Source organism: Bactrocera oleae, chromosome 3 (assembly GCF_042242935.1).
Source record: "Bactrocera oleae isolate idBacOlea1 chromosome 3, idBacOlea1, whole genome shotgun sequence".
Classification (NCBI taxonomy): domain Eukaryota; kingdom Metazoa; phylum Arthropoda; class Insecta; order Diptera; family Tephritidae; genus Bactrocera; species Bactrocera oleae.
Genome location: NC_091537.1, coordinates 27575879 through 27597222, shown reverse-complemented (window position 1 = coordinate 27597222; position 21344 = coordinate 27575879). Strand labels below are relative to the sequence as shown.

At 35.2% G+C, this 21344-nt stretch overlaps 1 protein-coding gene and 1 long non-coding RNA gene across 2 annotated transcripts in view; both read right to left on the bottom strand.

Annotated features, from left to right (window-relative positions):
* The window catches only part of ush (Zinc finger protein ush), a 184882-nt gene that overhangs the window by 138127 nt on the left and 25411 nt on the right, over positions 1-21344 (bottom strand). The window lies entirely within an intron of this gene.
* Positions 473-21344, bottom strand: part of LOC138855957 (uncharacterized) — a 36257-nt gene continuing 15385 nt past the window's right edge. Inside the window, exons 2-3 of the long non-coding RNA XR_011395094.1 lie at positions 1622-1720; positions 473-1553 (exon numbers count right to left, since the gene is read on the bottom strand). This is a non-coding gene — a long non-coding RNA (uncharacterized lncRNA). The remainder of the gene's footprint in view (positions 1554-1621; positions 1721-21344) is intronic.

Below are 21344 nucleotides of genomic sequence, written 5' to 3'. Positions count from 1 at the left end.
AAAACAGTGTTTACCAATGTTATTGGCGATTGATCGGAAATCTTATGGCCACCGTTTTCTGGGATTCACAACTATTGGGAGTGGGTCAAGACGGCTACTGGGTTCTACTATGCCGAATTTATGGGGAGATTTCTACGAGGGAAAAACCGACGCATTAATTAACAGATCCCCAAAAAACGTTTTTATAGTCTTTATAGGTGCTTAAGAAGTTGGAATATCACTGGGTATGTGTTACGGGCTAAAGTTTTCGTTTCCATAAATAATTGTCTTGATTTTCCACCAAAAAGCATTGAAATCAATATTTCAATGATAAGCGAAACAATATTTTGTAAGACATGTTCCATATAACCCGACATACTCTTTGATCTCAAATATACAAATATCAATTCTCTTGTTAAAAAAGCAATAACAAAGGTAGCCAGCTGAAGGAGTATCAAACGGCATTTGGATACCGCAATAATGAGTAATTTATTTGATCGATTCGTAACTCCTAAAGTTCCGGCGAATACAAGAGAGACAATTGATGTCACAATAATTCTTATCCTTGCAAGTTTTTTAAAGCCACAACCCCTAAGGTGATACTCATATGCTCAATCAAGGTGCTTGCAATACCCATATAGCATGTATTTGTAAAAAAAAAAAAAATAAAAGACGATAACTGCTTGTCAATCGGTGAGCTGTTCGTAAGGCCTGTTAAGTAATCCATTCGATATGATGTAATAAAAACAGGTCCGATTATTACGATGGCTAATTGCAAACCACTCAGCGTTTATCGCAAGTCAAATAACCATAATTAGACAGTTAATCGACATATATGCCACCATGAAACCCATCACGCTTTTCCCAAACGAGGATCGTTCGGGTGTGCATACATTGTATTACGCAATTAGCTGACAATCTTTGAGCTTATTGACTCGTTATCTTGGCGCAGATATTTTTCAAACTCGACTCAACACTGCATGTGGCATGTTGCTAATGCTGCATCATGCATATAAATTATACTTTTGTTGCTGCCCGTTGTTGTTTGTTGTTGCTGCTACATAAAATGAGTCATTTACAACTTGCATTTATATCTGAAAAATTAATGACGCCTTCTTCGGGCCTCCTTCTATCTTTTAGTACATCTGTCCGTGAGCAATCGGCCGCTTGTCCGCCGTTCCGCTGGTCCATTTGGTCGGCCTATCAACGCATTGACCGCCGTCGATGTGGCGGCTTAGTTTATTGCCGCTTTGCTGCTCATCGCTCAACTCTTTACTTCAGCGTCCTTCTTTAGTCACTTTTGCTTTTTATCAGATTTTCGAATCGCTTCGAATGGCAAAATGCTGGCACTCCGTGTTTCCATTGAAAATTACACAAACAACTACAACGTATCTTGTAAATCGTCATTTTGAACTGCTTATTTATTTATTAGTGTTAATGTCTATTGCGCTGTGACAAGTTATACCTTGTTTCGGTAATTCTTCACAAATTTCTTCTATTTTGATGTTGAACCTGGGTTTCCGGGCACGTGTGATAAAGTAGGCTTAAACATAAGACCTCCATTAGATGTGGAACTAAAAGCATTAAATTATTTGACAAAACAGCTTTGAGTTACCATACTAAAGTAGTTTAGGTGTTTTACCTCAAGAATGTTGTCAGGTTTTCATAAAATTGATTGACTTCGAATAAATTTCTTGATTTTGGCGATGAGTTTCTTCAAATTGAGTTTTGTTTAACTAACCTGTAAAATAATGAAAAAGATTATTATTATAATTTTTTTAAACTTAAAATTTTTAAATTTAAAATTATATAAATCCAGTTTTTCAACAAGTAAAGTTCGTTTGTACTCGAACATTTTATACTCTTAAAACTGGTAGGATCAAATCCGGCTAAATACCTTTATGCGTTGGCAAAACTTTATATTAATAAATGTAGCTAAAAAGTTCAATTTCATTGTTCGACGAAATGGTGAATGGATTACAATCAAATTTGTTATTATATTAACATATTTTGATAGACCTTCTTAGACCCACTTAGTTTTACTTGTATTACTATATTTTACTTCCTTTATACTAAAGCCATAGCAATGAAACGGCTTATTTAATTAATTTTTGATATTTCTCAGGTATTTTTGAGAACTTATTTTCAAACAATTTTATAAATATATAAATATACTCGTATATATGGCTTAAAGTAAGGAAATATCAGTTATAGGGAGCTAAGGCAAGTTTTCGGCTGATTTTATCCATTTTAGGCACATAAATACACTGTTATTAGAAAAACACGCTCTCTCTATTTCATTAAAATAACTAGCACATTGGCCAAATATTATATGTGATATAAAATCAACTAGAAGTTCGAAAATCTTTATATTAGATATATGGCGGCTAAACGAAGTATATTATTATCAAAGAAAAGAAAAGAATTTTGGCCGAATCCCAATTATATATCTCACATTTGACCGATATTTTCGGCAAAAAATCACCCATACGCAATGAGCTATTGGCGTCTAGGTTCTTGAATTCCGATTTCGACAATTTTTGAGTGTAAAATGAAACACCTTGAGGTCACTATTTGTGCAAAGGAAAAGAATCAGATGAATTTTTAAATTTTGTTATATGGGAAGTAAGCGTGGTTTGTGTTTGATTTCGCCCATTTTCACACTGAATATAGAAATGTCACGCTAATATTACGAATTCAAATCGGTCGAGTAGGCGCAGAGAAATGGATTTTCATCTAAATGTGGACGGTGCCACACCCACCGTCCAAATTTGACACCGGCTCCTATTATTAGTTATCGATTTATCGCACTTTTAGTTGTGTTTAACAAAACCGTTATATGGGGAGAAACCGGCGTTATAATCCGATGTCGATAGGGGCTTTTAAAGAATTTGTCCTAAACGAATTAGATTATTGTAAATTTAGTGGTTTAGGAAATATAAACATTAAACCTATTAGAGAGCGGGGCCACGCCCACTTTTTCAAAATGTGTAGCCCACACGTATGCCCCATGCTACTGAAATCCTCTGTATAAAATAGGAGTTTTATATCTTCATTTAGTGCTTAGTTATGTGTTTTATAGGTTTTCGATTAATGGCGTTTTGTGCGTGTGGCAGTGGTCCGATTACGCCTACCTCGTCTTTTCCATTTTGCCAAGGCACACGTGTCAAAGTTTCATTATAATATCTCAATTTTTACTCAAGTTCTGACTTTCACAGACAGACAGACGGACGGACGGGAAGACAGACATCCGACACTGTAAATGAATTATATTCTCCATATTGAAAATACCTGCATATATATGGTACATGAGGGTGGTCCTGAACAAATCGTCCCGACTGCACTTTGTTGCATTGAGGTCAAAGTTCATTTTAATATTATGTTATTTAAAGACTTTATGCTTACATTTTTGGATATCGAAAGCCTTTAATTTTTATACCCTCACCACATGTTGCACAGAGCATGTTATAATAGTTTTCTTCACCAAACGGTTGTTTGTATCACCTACCACCAATCTAGATAAATATAGAGTTATATATATGGTATATAAATGATCAGGGTGACGAGACGAGTTGAAATCCGAGTGACTGTCTGCCCGTCCGTATGACCGTGCAAGCGATAACTTGAGTAAAGATTGAGATATCGTAATGAAACTTGATACACGTATTCCTTGGCACCCAAGGGGGGTTGGTAATGCAGATGGGCGTAATCGGACCTTGCCATGCCCACAAAACGCCATTAATGAAAAACTTATAAAGTATCATAACTAAGCACTAAATTAAGATACAAAACTGTAAATTGGCACAGGGGACCGCAGTGATGGAGGGCACTTGTTGCCTTAACATATTACTTAGATGAAGTATTTTCATCAGATAATAACCACTCCCATTCCACATGTAACGTTTATGAGTACAAAATGTTCGGTTACACCCGAACTTAGATCTTTTTTACTTGTTGATAATACCGATTATTACACTGGTCTACAGTCGCTTTATACGATAAATTTTGGATAAATTGGTACCCACAATTCATGAAACTATCAATGATTTTGTAAGATTTGCTCTGGTTTTCTTTTAAATCTTTGTTTTGCATTTTACATTAGAAAAACCAAAAAACATGAACAAACTAGCATATATTCAGTTTTGAGCCAGTATCATTTTGAAAATTAACAATAAATCAAAGTTAAAAGTATTGTCGAAAACATATGTTATACTCTTATTATTACTCCTTTTATAAGCATTTTTTTTTTAATTTTTTCAGTTGATAATTTCTTTTTGAGAACTAGCAGTAATCTGCCATAATGGGACGATCCCGTCAATCTTGATACCTTTCTTCCAGCACTCGAACCGCTCTCTCTGTGCCTTACTATAATTTCCAAATTTTTTCGAAAATTTATTCAGATGATTGCGGCAATAGTCTAACTTGATACTCATATTTGCTCCTAGAGTCTGAAAATGTGTAAGCATATTTTTCACAATTTTTTCGGAATTTTGTGCTTTATGGTTGCATGGGAAATATTTAGTTATCAACACAAAACTTGTCCAAAATTTACTTTCCAGAACAGTCTTAACTTTGATAAAATCTGTATCTTTCATTAATTACTGTATTTGAGCACCATCAACTATTCAACCCTTAAATTTTTCACACTAAACTTCGGAAATTTTTTACAAATTTTTTTACCTTAAAACCTTCCGCATAATTTTTCGCATATTTTCGATAATAAGCCTGAGAGTGGGAACACGTGGGAATTTATTGCTAACAAGCCGATAATTGATCAAAATATAAGATATATAAAAATCTTAAAAACAAGAGCACATGCAATACATTCATGAATAAATTCGTAATCTGTACACTTGAAGACATCAAAATTTGCTAACATATCCAGGGCAAAAAAATGTAGGTGTTTTTTGTAGAGCTATGTTATTAACAAAAAACTGCTCATGCATCACTTTCAGGTATTTTTTGGTCTGTATGTTGGCATAAATTTATTTTGCCAATATTAATATTTGACCTTACAGTTATTTTAAGAGTGACCTCCCTCCACCTTCCATCTGGTAACTATGTATATGTTCAAATTAATTTTATTACTGCAATTTGAATTTGCTTAAGAATAAATTCATGCAAATTTGATTACGAAATTTTCAAATCAATAGAATACCTTATCTCTCATAAAAATAATCTGCAATAATTAATAATGGAAATTTCCATTCAAATGATCTGCGATATTTATACAAAAAACATTAAAATGTAAGATTGCGCTTTTTATTAATTTTGAATTTTTTTTGGGTGGTATGGTGCATGTATCTTGGTTAGATGCACAGTTTAGATTTTGTTATTAACATGTATGATTTGATTTTCGTTGAGGACAGAAAACAAGTTGTTAAAACTTTTCAAAAAATCTTAATTTAAATATTATTAAGTTCTAAATTGAAAATACATTTTTTATATATTTTTGAACAGATCATCCGACAGCCTAATGCGAAGAAATTTTATTTAATAAGACATAACAAAATAGGAATATTTTTATACCTAGGGGATATTAAGTTTGCTCCGTAGGTTGTAACACCTAGAAGGAAACGTTGGAGACCCTATACAGTATCCGTCTATGTATTTGTATACGAGTATACGGCAACTAGACCCTCAGTTTTTGAGATATTGCTCTAAAATTTGGCACCCGTGTTTTTCTCCCCAAAGAAGTTGCTCATCTGTCGGAACTGCCGATATCGGACTACTGTAGAATATAGATGTCATACAAACTAGATAATCAAAATTATTATTGGACGAAAATTGGTTGTGTGAAAATCTTTTTTATTTGAAAATATATCTTCACGAAATTGGCATGGGTTATTGCCCAAGGCAATGCTACTATATCCGAAGAAATTTTCTAGGACAAACTGATATAGTTGAAACTGAATGATCAATATACTAAAATTGTTTATAGATTGCAGTGATAAACTAAGTTCAACTTAAGGTTTCTTGGACATTTCATTTAAAGGTGCTTATGAAAAATTAAGTTAATTTATATATAAAGTCTATTTAAAAGAATCCATAATTGTTCCATTTAAATATGACTGAATACAAAAAGAAGCTCGATGCATGAGTGCCACAAGAGTGAATGAAAAACAACGTCGTTAACCGAATTTCCATCTGTGAATCACTGCTGAATCGCAAGGCGGCGCAAACAGGGGCTAAGTCAGGATTGACTATCAGGAAGATTCGCAGGGAACTATTTACTATGTGTTGCTCGCATATGGATAAACTCTTAATTCGGGTCTATACTGTCAACAGTTTAAAGGAAGCAATCGCTCAGAAGCAACCAGTAAGCAGCATGAAATGCAAGAAATTGTGTTCTATCAGGCCACATGCTACATCTATGCATAGTGATTCAAGAAATGCCTCAATAGCTTGGTTGCGAGGTTCTCATATATCTATCTTAAAATTCGGACCTGCCAAAAATTGATTATTACTAGTACTTGTCTATGGGGAATTATTTTCCTAGTGAAAAATTCGTCTCAAGAGAAGCATGTGGAAATCGACTTTTCAGTTTTTTGCCAGTGGAGACGTGGGTTTCTATGAGAGTGGCACTGTGAAATTACCTTCAAATGACAACATATATCAATTAAGTCGGCCTTTACTTACAGCAGCATGAAGAATGTCTAACTTGAGCTTATCTAGTATATAAAATAATATACTATAATAAAATATATTTACATGCCAAGTATTTATTTATGAGTATGCACAAACATGCATACAAATAAATGTACAAATAATCTTTTGATACAATCGATTGATTTGTAATTTATGGCACAAACGCTCGTTAATTACATAAAAGCAATTTAAACAACCAAAACAATTGTATAAAGGCAAACAAAAGAAGGACTTGACTGTGCAGAAAATGTACGCACACTTGTATCTAAGGATGTACATACATACATCCATATGTTAACTTACAAATTAATTCATAAATTCATACAAATGCGAGTATGATATGTCTAGTTTAGCCATTTCCTGCATCCTAACAAGCTTCACTGGGTCCTGTTATGCATATTACACATATATACAGACATTCATTGGCATGTGCCTTTTGTTTTTGTCTGCTGAATGTTAAGACATTTGATAAGAAAACTTATTTGCAGCGCCTTCGATGCTCAAGTTATTGCAAAATTAAATATGGAAAAAAAAAACAATGATACCTATAAGAACAACAAAAACAGCAGCATAATATTTATAAGTAGTAATCAAGTAATCAGCCAAGTGATTGTGTATGAGAATATTCTTTCCTTTTTATTACACATGTATATTGGTATGTATATATATACATATATAAATATATACATATATATAGAATTAGGAGCGTAAGTAACAGTGTATCCTGAATCAACTCTGCGCTTAAATAAGTATAAATTTCTACGGCTGCGTGTTGGCGCTTGCTTTTCTGCCTTACACTCAAGCTCAACTATTTAGTTGTTGTTCGACAACTATTGCTTTTGCTGATATCAGCGGAACAAGCATTCGCATTCGATTACTTTGCCCACATTACATCGGGGAAATGCGCTTATCACCCAAAGAATATCTGTTATCTCGGCTGGTGTGCTGTTTTACGAAGTCACCATGGTATACCAGGGCCCCCATACCGCTACACATATATATACATATATACCACCACTCACACATGCACACAAATGTACATGTACATGCTCTTCAGGCACAACAAACCCATCGTGCTGTGTACAGAGCTGCAAAATGATCATAACATTCCACTTCACTGCCACTTGGCCGCTTGGCCGCTTAGCAGCTTAGTGGTTGCCGTATAATTGCCTATTTTATATTTCTGTGATACATGGCCCGATAGACGCTGATAGGCCAGGAAACAAGTGCTTGGATGACTACTTGACTGCGCTCTATCGCTGAATCAATATTTGGTTATGTTAATTATACTCGTACAAAATGAAAATGTATGTGTGTGTGTGTCTTCAAAAGCAACTGTTCTGGAATTTTGATAATTTATTATTTATTTCGTTGTAATGTTATAATAAATACAGATCTATAAATACTTTACTTTAATATTTATGTATTTTTGTTTGTAAATAATCGAAATTTTATTAATTGGGGGCGTTCGGCTGAAGTGTCTACTCTGCTCGTTCGTTTGTAGATGTTATATGTCTGGTTATACATATACTCGTATGATATATGGATAGGTAATTGTGTGTGTGCATTGTTGGAAGGGGCGTAAGTGGTGCAGATTATGATCTGCGTGTGTATTAATTTCTCAATTGGCGCTTGTGAACGTTTTAGCCTCCAGGTTCTCACAAGTGAAAAACATATTGTACTTGTATAAATACATTCCGAAACATCCATAAAAGTAATATAATTATTATATAAATCTAGGGATATTTCTAAAGGCAAGGCAAGTTATAGAAATATAATTTCCGACAGCGATAACTATTAAAGAAGGTGAATGTGACCCAAGAGCCCAAATTAAAATTTCCACGCCGTTCTCAATAACTAGGCCTTTGTCTATCAACGGATTTCGAAGCAAAATGTACATTTATGTACACCTATATGAGAGTTAGGTGGTACAAGAATTGAAGCCATTAGATCATCCACAGTCAAAAATCTTGAAAACGCACTACAAGCTCATTTGAATTTAGAATATGTTTATGTATTGTAATTTTAAAAATTTGAGGATGAAACCAAATTTGCAGTCAAGGATGAGTGCTTCCGGTAAGTGATTAACTCCTTTTGTTTTAACGCGTTAATATCAATTATCGAAAATTATGTTAAATGAGAAATATGTGATATTAACGTCAACCAGAGGATCGCAATTCATTTTATTAGGCATACACGGTTTAGATCAAAGTCCAGATCAATTTTGTTCATATTCAGCGGCAAACCATATAATTTTTAAGACAACTTGTTTATTTCATTTTATACTTTAATTACCACATTTTGTCAGGTGAAAAGTCGGAAATTATTATATAGGCTATATTGGGTGCAGATAAAGGGATGGCCTGATTAAATTAATTTTGACATTGCCAGACCACAGACTGAACGACATTTTCGGCATAAGGTTTATAGGATAACAAAAATCAATATTGGTATGCAGTACATGAGAGTGGGGGTAAATTCACATATTTTCCGCATTAAACTATAGTATATCCAATATTATACGTTTAGTTAATTTTGCTAAAATATTTTACATATTGACTGTAATTTATGGTATAAGGTCAACCGGAAGATTGAAAATCTTACATTATGTATATAGGAGATAGGAGTAGTATTATTTACTTTTGGCAATAAAACATACTAATGACAGAAAGGTAAAGGTGATGATATGTGATCACCAATATATGTGGATTAAAGTCAACCGGTTGTTTGAAAATTCTAATATTAGCTATCTCGGGGCTGGGGCAGGTTTTTACCCAATTTTACTTATTTTAGAAACAGAGATTCACCATTAATATAAACACAGACCCACTTACTTTTATTAAGATAGCTCACATATTGGCCGACGTGCAAAATATGTAAAAAAGTAAACCGAAAGTTCGAAAATATTTCGAATCATAGGTATTCAATCTATTTTTGACATACAGCATACTACTATCAGAAAGTGACTATCTGCGAATTGAAATAATATATCTCACATTAGCACCAGGCACCGGGGTCCCCATATGCGCTAACTGGGGGCTTGAGCAGTTATGATCCGATTTTGACATTTTTTAAAATTGAGATGGTATTTCTCAAATGCACTATTTCTGCAAAGTTGTATCCCGATAAATTCACTGGTTCTTGATTTGTATACTGGAAATTGTATACTGATTGTGGTATATGGGAAGTAGGCGTGGTTGTAGTCGCACTATAACATGGGAATGTTAAAGTAATCCTATGTACCCAGTTGCAAGTGGTCAAGTAGTTCCGGAGATATGAGATTTTTTCTAAATGCTCATCGTCCAATTTGGACATCGGATCCTATGAAGCCCCCTTGAATCATCCCGGTTTTCAACTCTTCTCGCCATCCTTATACTTTGTATATACATACATAACCGTATATCTATCTTGATTAGTTTTAGGTGATACACACAACCGTTAGGTGAACAAAACTATTATTATCTGTAGCAACAAGTGGCAAGAATATAAAAATTTGATCGAATACTTTTTTAACTGGATAATATCAAGATATCATTTTATGCTATACTGTGTGAATAGGGTCAGTTGGTTTTTAGCCATGTCCACCTTCCATACAAAGAGCAATGCAAAAAATACGAAAATTAATTATACATGATACATACTCTCCCTTAGCGCTTAGTTCAAAAATTGGACTATGGGCATGGCTCGGTGCACCTTTAACCAGAATTTCATACTTTGCAAAACACTTGACAGAATTGAAAGAATGTAGTTCATATCATCTTCTAGACGAGTTTGGAAAGCAACGAAATCGGATTACAACCACTCCAACTTGTAATATAATCCCAAATTGAAAGACATCTGCTATTTGTCTTTACAGTACATAGCTTCGGCCTCAAAATCAACAAAACTCCGATAAAAATTTTTTTAAATAGATTCATATATTCACCGAAAAGAAAAAAAGAAATCCGCTATTAAGGTTTTTTCGGTCGCATATATTCGTGAATATTAGATGAAATTAGATCCATTTGGTAAAATTTAATTGATTTGTTTTCACAAACAATGAAATTGACCGCAAAAAATGGTGGATTTCCAATAAATCTCCGCGAAGACGTGGAATATTTATACAGACGAGGCGACTGGATTTAATACTCGGTTGCATGTATCGGAAGATATATTAGCACATGGTTGCAATACCAGTGCAACTTCTAACGCTTAATGGATCAAGGTTAGCTGATTAAAGCAAGGATAATATAGTGTTACTATTATGGGGTTAAAGTCTTCGGATTTTGGTCAGATTGCGCCACAAACAAGAAATGTATAACCCTGTCGTAGAGTACTAAACTTAAGTGGACATACTATATATCGTGAAATGCAACCTTTTATACAAAATAATGGCTTGATAAGTGCCAATCTGCCCAAACAAATTGAAAAAATCGAACGACGTCTCTAAAGCCCCCGAAAACATAACAGTCAACGTTTTCACCAGTATTTTTGAGGACTTACAACGAATTATTTTCATTGATTACATCGAACATACACGGCCTAAAAATAGCCGAACTTTTTGGATATAGAATATAGAATGTACATTATGTTATCTTTGAAAGCTTTATTTATTCAAAAGAGGTCTCATTAGACTCAATACAATGTTTGGAACGATCAACCATCGTGTGCATAGATTTTTATATAATTTATAGGATTGTTCTTCAGCACCTTGGTTAAGGCTGTTTGAATGGCTGGGATGTTGTCACAAAATGCTCCTTTCAAGTTGGTCTTCAGTTTTGGAAATAGGAAATAGTCTCATGCTGATAAATCGGGCGAATACGGAGGGTGGTTGATAAGAGAAATCCGTTTTTTATAACGCTTTTATAAGCTTCACCTGTATGCTTGTAACTTTTTCTGTGCAATCAATAACTTGAGTATAAATTGAGTTATCTTGATGAAACTTGCAAACGGACCACTGCCACGCCCATAAAATACCATTGAAAGAAAACCTATAAAGTGCCATAATTAAGCTCTAAATTAAAATACCGAACTGTAATTTGGTACAGATGATTGCGGTAACAAGGGACATCTATTGGCCGAAATTTTTTAAAACTGTGCGTATCCCCACACCCTAAATGGTTTAATGTACATATTTTCAAACCGCTGAAGCTTACTCAACCAAATTTGCTGGGAGGAAGGTTGTTTAGCACTTTTTCATTCGCTGTGAAAATGGGAAAAATCAGATAATAACCACGCCCACTCCCCATATAACGGCCATTTTTAGTTCTGGGTTGCTAAAACTTTGGCGATATGTAAAGCACCCCGAACTCCCGTCCCCCATTCGGATATGAGCCACAAATTTTTATATTCGCCGTCTTCGAATCGGCTAAAAGGATAGGCATTAACAATTCTGGTTATTGTGTGGTCCAGCATTTCTTGCAGAGGAACTTCTGCCAAATCCTTTTCCACCTCCACCAAACCCAGATAGCACATTCTCTTGGCGGAACGCAAAACATCTTAACTTGTAAAGGTATTGCAATTATGTGCTTTTGTTCCAGCTTGCAAAAGTTTATATGTTCTTTTGGTATAATCGCCATCAATATAAAGGGCCAAAGCACTCTCAGCAGTATATTTTAAAGGAAACCCTTGATTTAGACTTCTTTTAATTTTTTATTAGTTCATTTGGGCTCTGTGGCAACCATTGAAACAATTTCGAATGTACTACGCTTTCCAATGCAATATTTGCGTAACGCAAGTTTGCCTTCAACGAGATTCGCAACTTTGGCGCATTGATGTCTAGGGTGGTAATCTGTGAAGACTTTCGGTTTTCTGACATTTGTGCTCTTCTCTGGTGATGAGAAAACAATATGTTCCTTTAACCAAGCTTCGTTGTTTAACTTAAAACTCATCTTATCCCTGTTCGATTTTCTTCACCTTTCGAACAATCTTTTGCAGAAAATTTTCAATTGTGCAACAATTATATTCAAAGTATCTGAACTATAATTGGATTTTTCTACAACGCTTGAAAAAAAAATTGCTGGCTGCTTTCAATTTTTTCGCCGCAGCCTTTTCCCCATGCAAAAATTAAACATCAATAGTAGGGGCAGCCAAGCGCAGCTAATCTTTGACAATTTAAATAGTGGATGAATCATAATTTTAGACAATTATACACTTTTTACCAGCTAATCCCTGCTTCATAGAGTTTGTCTCTGCAGAAGATGAAATTTTCTCACAAATAGGTTATGAGAAGGTTATTAGGTACACAGGTCACAAAATATTTATTTTCTAATGATACAAACCTACAATATGTAGAATCCCAAAAAACTATAAGCAAAATTTTAATTTAAAATATTATTTCGCCAATTCCAAAATTGCACACTATGCACGGCATAGAAAACACGTGATGCTAAGTTAGCATGTGTTAGGAAGAACACAGTCGCTTACTGATATCGACTTAATCGATTTTGACGCTATCGATTTTGACGCTATCGATTTTACAAACGAATATTTAGGAATTGATGCAGTGGTCCGATTACGCATCCATCCATCTGCAAAACCAACCGTCCTACAGTACCAAGAAACATGTCTACCAAGTTTCATAAAGATATCTCAATTTTTACTCAAGTTACAGCTTGCACAGACGGACAGACAGTCACCCGGATTTCAACTCGTCTCTTCATCTTGATCCTTTATATATATATAACCCTATATCTAACTCGATTAGTTTTAGCTGATATAAACAACCGTTAGGGGAACAAAACTATTATACTCTGTAGCATCATATTGCGATAGTATAAAAACTGAAAAACACGCGTTTAAAGCATATGTTCATTCTCACAATCAAGTATTTTTCGGTCAATATTTCTGTCAGTTTATACAAGGATTTATTTCTCACTTTTTAGTTTGGAATGCTTTAAAAGTTTTTTTTACAGTCTTTTTTAAACAAATATATTAATTTATTACCAACTCGTTCACCTTTTTATACTCTCGCAACCTGTTGCTACAGAGTACAATAGTTTTGTTCACCTAACGGTTGTTTGTATCACCTAAAATTAATCGAGTTAGATATAGGGTTATATATATATAAATGATCAGGATGAAGAGACGAGTTGAAATCCGGGTGACTGTCTGTCCGTCCGTCCGTCTGTCCGTCCGTCTGTCCGTCCGTCCGTGCAAGCTCTAACTTGAGTAAAAATTGAGATATCTTTATGAAACTTGGTAGACATGTTTCATGGTACCGTGAGACGGTTGGTATTGCAGATGGGCGTAATCGGACCACTGCCACGCCCACAAAACGCCATTAATCAAAAACAAATAACTTGCCATAACTAAGCTCCGCAATAAGATACAAGACTGTTATTTGGTACACAGGATCACATTAGGGAGGGGCATCTGCAGTTAAAATTTTTTTTTAAAAAGTGGGCGTGGTCCCGCCTCTAATAGGTTTAATGTGCATATCTCCTAAACCGCTAATGCTATAATAACAAAATTCACTGGAAGCAAATGTTTTTAGCACTTCTATTGACGGTGTGAAAATAGTTGAAATCGGGTGGCAACTCCGCCCACTCCCCATATAACGGTACTGTTAAAAACTACTAAAAGCGCGATAAATCAAGCACTAAACACGCCAGAGACATTAAATTTTATTTCTGAGATGGTATAAGATGACTTTATAGGAACCGCGTTCAAAATTAGACAGTGGGCGTGGCACAGCCCACTTTTAGGTGAAAACCCATATCTTGAGATCTGCTTAACCGATTTCAACCAAATTCGGTGCATAACGTTCTTTTCATGTTTCTATGTCATAGTGCGAAAATGGGCGAAATCGGATTACAACCACGCCTATTTTCCATATGACACCATTTTAAATACCACTTGATTCTTTCACTTTCCACTATGAAAATCAAGCAACAATGATTATATCGGCCTAAAACTTTGCGTGAATAATACGTTTAAAGTATGCCACCTTGTGACCAAAAATTTTCTAAATCGAACCAAAACTGTTCAAGCCCCTAAGTACTAAATATGTGGACCCCAGTGCCTATAGTTGACCTTCTACCGAAAATATCAGTCAATCCACAAAGAAATCTCAAACGAGTATACCATTTGACTTTGCGAGAGTATAAAATGTTCGGTTACATCCGAACTTAGCCCTTCCTTACTTGTTTTTATATAAATCTTTCAGGTAAAATTCTCCAAATAGTGTTTTTAACCCCTCAGCCAACATTCTCGTAGTAAAGTTTGTGTCAGAGCCAATCATTTTACGGACTTTTTCTAAGAAGAATACGATTACTACCTTCTAGACGACCTGTCCATTGGACCATGCTTTTATGTGTATAAACACTCAGTTCTACAGCATAATTTAAATTGCTCTCGTGCTCCACAAATTATTTCTATCTAAGATATTAATTTTATATACATATACATATGTATGTTCTGCCTGGCAATAATCTGACTCATTTAATCTGAATCAATTCATCTGCTTTTCATTTCTCTTAGCCTGACATTTGCCAATGCAATAATTTAATCTGTAACATAAAATTGCATTACATTACTTAATGTGTGTAGAAGCGACAATTTACTAAACCACCATAAAGAATTATAATGATAACAATAAAATAGCTGCGGTGGCAAAGGCTGCCAATGGCGGAGACGCACACAAGAAATCCTTTTAGCACAACTCAATCATTCCGTATGCCTCGACAACAAAAGCAAAATACGAGAATGGAGGAGCAGAAACTTCAGCAAGAGTGCTAAGAAGACAGTAGAAGATCGCGGGCCCGGGCGACGGCAAGTGAAAGGTATGACAAGGAGACAATCAACGGGCACACGAACACCTTCTTACACGCAGTTGCACACATTCGAGGCATAATTAAAATGTTTTAATGCTACCATTTGTTTGCCAACGAGAGCAACAACCGAACAAGACGCAACGAGACAAGCCAACTGCGCATGCGCCACATGCAACGTGCACGCTGCGAATCGTGGGCAAGTTGCGCCTACGGGTAATGAAACCAAACACCCGTCAGCGGCATTAATGCATGATCCTTGACGTGAAATGGGACACGGGCAGGAACATGGCAAACATTGGAAAACACGTTGTTAACATTAATTCTCGCCCGCGCCGGCGCACTCGGCAATGCACAGCCGACATCGATACCAACCAACCGGCAGGTCAACAAGAAAAATGAGCCGCGCCGACGCACAGGCAAACGAACGCCGTGTGGTTGCGGCCACAATCGTCGTTCATGCCTATTACCATGCCATGGTCCAGCCAATTGGCTGGGGAATGGCAGTGGCAGCAGTGACGGCAGCAATTATGCTAAACTGAACAAACAGCGCCGCACTAAAACAACAAGACACGCATTTCAATTTTGCCGTCAACACACCGCGCGCTGTTGACCGGACAGACGGCGGCCCCTGGTGTTGGCAACTGTATGATGGACAGCCGGCGCTCGGTGCGTTGAAAACTGGTTCGCACGCATAATACGACTTAAATGTGAAAAACATATTTACGCGTGTTCTCGGCTCGATTTGGTAGCGAACAGCGGATTAAAAGCAAATGCAATTCAGCCACGTTTTAAGGCTTGCAAAATCCTCAGTCTTCTTAATATATGTAAGTAAAATGAGTTGTCACTTTTATTTAATTTTTAAAAAATTTTTTTTTTTAGAGAGAATGCAGTGGTTTTAAAAACGTCCACGATAAAAAATTCGTACTGGTACTACTCACAACCATTGGTTGATGTTGGCAGAAAAGCTACTGTGTTTTGATACGCCTAAATATGAAGAGTAGCGAAACGACCAAATAAATGGCTTAAATAAAATATAGACAGAATAGAGAGCAAATATTTTTTGTTTATGTGGGTCTCCTGTCTATAGGCCTGAATTTTGAGCAACTTTAGGCAATTAATAAAAAAGACAATAGATATTTTCATCATTAATCTTTAACCCTCATATTTTAAAAGTACACAAAATATACTAAAAATAAAAGCATGCTATGCGGTTCTTAATACCCATGGAAGAAGAAAAAGCAGGAACAAAGGCCGTGTTCTCATCACAACCTTTGTGATCATTTTAGAAAAAAAAATGACGGATTCTTGATTACTACACATGTCATAGTCCCATGAACCAATAAAACTGAAATATTGTAATTCAAAAAACTATACACAAAATGGCTTCTCAAAAATAAAGGCCGATTTTCTCACTAATTTTTTACTTTTTGGAATTTTTTAAAAATATTACAGAGTGGAATGGTCAGTTTTTTGTTGGTTGGTTAGAGAGGTTTTTAGAAAAATAGTCTGCCCAAATTTTAAGTAAAAATTTGAAATTTAGAAAAAATTAGAATTGAGAAAAACTAGGAATTTGAGTCAATAAATTAGCTTTTTTATGTAATTTTCAAATATCGGAATATCGGTTGTACTAACTTCTTACTGACTTCAGCATATTACTGGAGTTGAGGAGCCAGAGGAACATACACGAGTAGTTGAGTTATGGATAAGGTATCATTTATAGGCATCGAGGAAAGTAGTGGTAATTAAGATGCATCGCTGGAGCATTAACAAAACCGATATTAATGAAAATTCAAGATATAGCAAATACGATGATTGAAGATCTCTTCCCAACCTGTGATATGATATTTATTTCTAGATGTACAGTTAATCAATCATATCTAAAAAGGTCAAGTTCAGCATTTGTCGAATTATTTATGTCAAACGCAAAACGTTCATACTTTACTAACAGTTCTTATATTCAGATCTCATTTTTATACCCTAATCACCCAGTCTGTGCATCCGTCCGTCTGTATATACTACGAGAACTAGTCTCTCAGATTTTGAGATATCGATCTTAAATTCAGATTTTCTCACCAAGAAGCTGCTTATTTGTCGGAATAGGACCACTATGTACACGATATCGGACCACTATAGCATATAGCTGCCATACAAACTGAACGATCGAAATCAAGTGCTCGCATAGAAAACTTTTGCATTTGACGAGATATATTCACGAAATTTGATAATAATAATAGACAATAATAGAATCTCCGAAGAAATTGTTCAGATCGAATCATTATAGCATATTACTGTCATACAAGCTGAATGATCAGTATTAAGTAAGGAACCTTTTGTATATGTGAAGGGTATTATAGCTTCGCTACAACCGAAGTTAACGTTTTTTCTTGTTTATTTTTTTGTTTTTTCAGATAACACGACTGCCTAGAATCGTCGTCAGCCGTCGAGGTCTTCTTGAAAGGGGGGATTCTGAAGATTGGCCTACTAGCTGCCATTTTATTCGAATTATATAATATATCCTAATAATATATATATGTGTTATGACTCTTTTTTCATTACTCTCAGAATAAATTGTCAAAGTAAGGCCCTTTTTAAGGACCATACTTTCTAAAAACCGTTAGCTTAAAAGAACTGACCACTGTCCACTTATAAGTAAAATAAATTAAATAAATAATAACGTATACTAATCAGAGAAAAGATATTTTAGGAACATCAGAGATGATTTTTTAGCAAACTAAGCCAAAAATGCTAGCATGCTAAAGCATTCCGCATTTTGCGCTAAGTATTTATTTATTACCTTCGAACTTTCTATATCGCCGTTCTTTTTCTTACTTTTTTTATGTACAAAATAATTTTAGGCGCAAGAACTTATGCAGTTGGCGCTTAACGCCAAGTAGGTTGCGCCACCGTTGCTAACGTTTGAGGAGGCGCTACACACAAGTTACTCTGAGTGCAACCACAACTCACATTCCACTAATTCCGCCGTGGATGTAGCTTCAGTTTACATCTTCTGGCGTACCTTTGGTTTTATTTTACTTTAACTGATATCGTTGATTTCTCTGCGAACTGCTGCCGTCGCTCTCGATGTGGTAGCCGTTGGGCTCGAGCTGGAGGCGCCTAACAGCCAGGCGGGCCTTAAGTTTTACAAAAGGGGGACAGACGTTTCGTTGTGGATCAGAATGGAGTAGAGTGGACTGATAAGGATGTGTGCGACACAAATGCATATCCGAAGAGTGTGGTGAGTTGAGGAGAAGGAGGAGCAGGGGTATGGCAATGCATTGACGACATTCGATTACTTTGAGATTTCTGTAGCGTATCTGTGTATCATAATGGAAAACGAGACTGTGAGGCTGGCATTTAGATAAGAATGTAATTTTTTAAAAAGGCATCGCAGACATTTTATGTCGCTGCATATTGAAAGTGGATTAGAGCGTCGCGATTCGGCGCAAAGTATTTTAACGGCTAACAGAGGCCATGATCATAACCGAGATGGTGATGTTCGTAAACTTGTAACGGATGAACTTACAGCAGTTAAGCTTAAGCAAATTAAGTTAAGTGCCGATTACTTGCTTTGCTAAAAGAACATTGAACTGCAGAATTTAGAGTTGATTTTTTATTTAAAAAAATTAAGAGTAAACATTTTTTTATTTAATATGGTTGACAGAAGACATAGGAGAACATAAACATTTTATTATATCATTATATAAGAGATAAGATAATTTTAATCCAATATATTATAAGATTATTACGCCTGAAATTGATCTATTTTTAATTTATTTTTAATATCATTTCTTAAGAGTCTTACATCAAGTATTTTTCCGTCCTATTACTTCCCCTCTTATTGTTATGGCTTTACCGTAGTAGAATCCCTTTTAAATAAACGATTTTTTTTAGAAATTAGTGAGACTAAGAATTTCGCACAACTCATCTTACCAACAACTCATTGTCAGACAAAGCTGCTTAATCAGTATAAATCAATGACTCGAATTGACTTCCACCAAAATTAGTCGACTCAGTTATGACGTAGATTGCCAATTGGCCTACTCTTCTTGAAATGACTCGGTCACCAATAAAATAATAAAGCTGTAGTTTCAAGCACTATATCAACTCGTTTCTCGCTCACCTACACATTAAGTTTGCCACGAAGTTTGTAACACCCAGAAGGAAACGTCGGAGACCCTATAAAATAGATACATAAATAATCAGCATGGAGAGTTGAGTTGATTTAACCATGTCCGTCTATCTGTATACATACAAACTAGTCCCTCCGTTTTTAAGATATCGGAACGGCCGATATCGGACCATTATTGCATATAGCTGCCATACTAACTGAACAATCGGAATCAAGTACTTGTATGGGAAACTTTTTTATTAAACGAGGTATCTTCACGAAATTTGGCATGATTTATCTTCCAAGGCAACAATGTATTCTCCGCAGAAATTGTATAGGTCAGATCACTATATTATATAGGTGCCATACAAGTTGAACGATCGGAATCCATCGTTTTTTTTTTTTATATACAATACAAGTAGGTTGAAAAATGAGTCGTGCTAACTCCAAATTTTTTTTCTCAAGTTGGTACATCTGTCGTGAGAACACACATGCAAATTTACAAGTCATTCTGTCAATTATTTTTCTGTTTACAAGCCATTTGAAGTTGACGTGTCAGAGTATTTTTTTAATATGGAAAATATTTAATATCGCTGAGTGATTAGATTCTTTGTTTTGAAAGGTTTAAAAGCAAAGGAAATTTATGAACAATTGTTAACAATTCAAAAAACAACTGGATCGAAAACAAATTTCTCAGCATAATTTGGAGCGTTTTAAGCGGAATAAAACCGATTTCTTGAGTCGTTTTACAACTGTGAAGGAGACTTGGATCTACCAGCAAGATCCTAAATTGAATCAAGAACGCTTACAGTGAACTGGAGCTGGTTGTTCAACTCCAAAGCAGGTGAAGTCACAACGATCAGCAAAGAAGTTTATGGCAACAGTTTTTTGGGATGCAAAAGGAATTTTGTTGATTGATTAGCTGAAAGATAAAACAGTCAACTCTGAATATTATTTCATCCTTTTGGATCAGCTGAATGAAAAAATTCGTGAGAAAAGACCTGGTTTGCAGCACAAAAATCATTTTTCATCAAGACAATGCTCCTGTTCACAAAGGTGTTTTAACAATGACAAAATTCAACGAATTAAAGTATGAAGTGCTTGAGCATTCACCGTATTCACCAGACTTGGCTTCTAATAATATATAAAAATACTTCAGGAACCTGAAACAATTGCTTCGTGGAAGGCGTTTTTCGTCGTAAAGAAGCTATTACAGCCATAGACGGGTATTTTGCAGAGCTTCCGGAAAGCCATTATAGGGATGGCATAAATCATTTGGAGGATCATTGGAATACATGTATTGAAGGGAGATTCTATTGATTAAAAAAATATATTTCGTACCAAAAACAGTACTTTTTCAATTCGAGCGCATACACTTTTCAACCAACCATGTACATACATACAGAGTCCAAAAGGTCTACAAATACGAAAATTTTCTTGAAGCTTATTATGAGGTAAATATTAAGCCCAAAATATGCCTTTTTGAAATAAATATTCTCGATCATATATGTAAAACCTTTTCCCTATTTTCGTTTATTTTAACAGCTATCCCTAAAAAAAATATCTCTAAAAACACCCTTTAAAAAATGTCAAGGTAATTAAGTATTGTACATTCTAATCATAGTAGAAGAATGTCTACTATAATACAAAATCCATTAGTTTTGATATTTTTGTCAAAACTTCACTAGAAGAAATTACTGTTATTCAACGGAAATAACATTAATGTTCAAATGCTGCGGCGAGTAAGAGCATTGAGAAATACCAAACTCTGAAACGATTAATTTTCTTAAGCGAAGTTATGGTGTGGCGCTAGTAAATACTTTTGAAAACACACCTACGTGCAGATATATACATAT